Consider the following 3,136-nt stretch of genomic DNA (forward strand, 5'->3'; position numbering starts at 1 on the left):
GCGGTGGACCACTGGGCTCTTTGAAGTGAAGAAAACTCCAGGTGCTTATCCCTTGCAAGGGAGAGAAATGCATCCTGATCATCCATCAGGTTGCAGGGGATGAGAGGGTCAGGAGCAATGATGGGAGGCCAGGAAGAGGCAGGAGGGCCAGCAAGGAGGTGATCCCAAAGAAGACCTATTTATATTTATCCGTGGTGGCTAAAAGCTGGATTTTTAAGATAAACAAAATTGATAAATCTCTGGCTAGACAGAGATTTTCAGGGTATAAAAAGAAATAAATTATTAGTATCAGGGCTTACAAAACTAATGTCATGATAGATTTTGAAAATATTTAAAGGATAAGGGAATATTATAAACAGCATTATGGCAATAAAATCTACAACTTAGATGAAGGTAATCTTTAGCTGAATCCTATCCTTGCATAGCTCCCCTTCACTCCCCTGCTTTATCCTGACTACCTGACTCTTTCTCCTAAGTCACTCGCCCAAGTCCCCACCTCAGGCCTGGCTTCTGGAGAACCCAACCTAAAACAATCTCTTCCCAAACACTCTCCTCTCCCGATGCCTTGGCCATTCCCCCAAACTTACTGAACATCTTGCCCCATGAATGCCAATGGCCAAAAGCATCAAAATAGTAGGCACCATAGAGTGTATGTAACATGAGCTAAAGGTGGCCAGAGGCTACCAGCAACAACATAGCTGGTTGTAGATTTTATTGCCATAATGTTGTTTATAATATTCCCTTATCCTTTAAATATTTTCAAAATCCATCATGACATTAGCTTTTTAAGCCCTATCAGCAACAACATAGCTGTACAAGAAAAGACTATTTAGTATGTGAAATGTGGGAGAATTATCAAGCAGTTAAATGCTTCCGTTGTATGTTACAGGTCATACTATAGGGGGAGCTCATATCAGGTGATACAGTATTCCTTCATTCTTCACATCAGATAAATTTCGAGTTTGCCTTTCTACCTTGTCAGAAAGGAAGAAATACCTGTGTGTCTTGTAGCCCTGTTTTCCTTGCCTCAGTTGGATTAGAATTGGTGAATTTCTCAGACAGTAGAGGACATGGTGATTACAGGCGGAAGGTCACATTTATCAGGAAAATGCTTTTATTCAGAAGGATTCAGCAGATGTGCACACTGCCTAGGGCTCTCCGTGCTTCCTGAGGCAGTGTGGGACTTTGAAACAATCTTTCAATCTATGAAATGGGCACAAGATAACCACTGCCTACAGACAGTACAACCCCCCGCCCCCCAAGTAATTTATCTCTACCCCCGCATTAGTCTTGCTCTGTTGTTCATCCTTTATCTCCATCAGAAGGAAGGAGTCTGGACCAGGGTACTGAGAATGATATTTCCTCCTCTTGGAGCTCAGCCTCTGCTGAGCCTTGTTAGCATTGGAGCAGAGCTGAAAACGTCCCTCACTTAGGGGTGTGTGGGGCCCTGGAGAGTCCTCTTCCTGCAGATCAGTATTCAGAAAAGGTTTGTGCCTTTTACTGAAAATCTCTGCATGATAGGAGTTGGTCTACAGGCTTGAGGTTTCCGCGTTGCTGACAGGCCTGGATGAGTGGATGAAATGGCTCATCAGCTGTGCCTGCTGCTGCCACAAGTCTAGTTCAGTGGGCTCCTTTGAGAGGGTCCCATTCTGCGATCAGAGCTTGGCAGATCTCATCCCACCATTGTACAACATAAGATAAGTCAATGTTGGGACCCAGATGAGTCCCATCCAGGAGAAAGGACAGGTCGATTTGGTGCTGCTCAACAGTCTGATCTGGTGTTCTGTTTGGGGCATCTATCAAGAAAGGCACAGGCTCCCTTTTGCTCTGCTTATCACACAGAGATCTTCGGTTCTGAAACCACATCTGAATGAGGAAATGGGAGACATAAGTGATTCTAGCTCTGTTTCTCATATTCTGTAAAGCAAAGGGGGACTTAACAGAAAGCACAGGGCGAGCTTATATGTAATCTATGCAGTCGTTCCTCTGAATCTGTGGGTTTCACATCCTCAGAGTCCATTAACTATGACTTGAAAACATTTGGGGGTGAAAGGCAATACACGGCTTGGTGCCTGTAGCTCAGTGAGTAGGGCATTGGCTACATACACTGAAGCTGATGGGTTCAAGCCTCGTCCGGGCCTGCTAAACAACGACAACTGCAACCAAAAAATAGCCAGGTGTTGTGGCATGCGCCTGGAGTCCCAGATACTCAGGAGGCTGAGGCAAGAGGATTGCCTAAGCCCAATAGTTGGAGGTTGCTGTGAGCTGTGACGCCCCGGCATTCCACTGAGGGTGACAAAGTGATACCCTGTCTCAAAAAAAAAAAAAAAAACAACAAGAAAAAAAAAAACTTGCAATGCTAGCTGTTTACCATCCCACATCTTTGCCCTTGATGACTATGATAACCCAAGATAGCCCAGAATTTTCCATAACACCTCTGGGGGCAATTTCACTTACAGGCAGGACATACTCAGTGCCACAGACACAGAACTCACCTGAATTCTTGATTCCCGAAGGTGTATTTGTTTAGCCAGTTTCTTCCTAGTAGCAATATCAGGGAATGGGTTTTTCTCAAAGGCTTGAACCAGTTTGCTTCTCTGATTTTTTGTGATGGCTTCCAGGTCTGATTTGGCTTTTTGGGGTATGCATTCTAAAGGAGAAAACACAGGAACAAAAGGGGGATTTTTAGGGCGATTTTCACATTCAAACCAGCAGCACAAACCTGTGAAGATAATGCTGAGCTGTCTGGGCACGGTGGCTCACGCCTATAGTCCTAGCACTGGGAGACTGGGCAGGTGGATGGCTTGCGCTCAGGAGTTCAAGACCAGCCTGAGCAAGAGCGAGACCCTGTCTCGACTAAAAATAGAAAAACTAGCTGGGTGTCATGGCAGGCACCTGGAGTTCCAGCTACTCAGGAGGCTGAGGCAAGAGGATCTCTTAAGCTCCGGAGATTGAAGTTGCTGTGAGCAAGATGCCACGGCACTCTACCCAGGGCGACAGAGACTCTGTCTCAACAACAAAAAATAAATCTTAAAAAAAGACAATGCTGACTACAAGGTATTCATTCTGAATCCCCCCGAGATGGCAGAATAGGAGGCTGTTGCAGTGCCAAGCTAAGAACCTACTGTCCCAGCCA

Source organism: Nycticebus coucang, chromosome 2, assembly GCF_027406575.1.
Source record: "Nycticebus coucang isolate mNycCou1 chromosome 2, mNycCou1.pri, whole genome shotgun sequence".
NCBI lineage: Eukaryota > Metazoa > Chordata > Mammalia > Primates > Lorisidae > Nycticebus > Nycticebus coucang.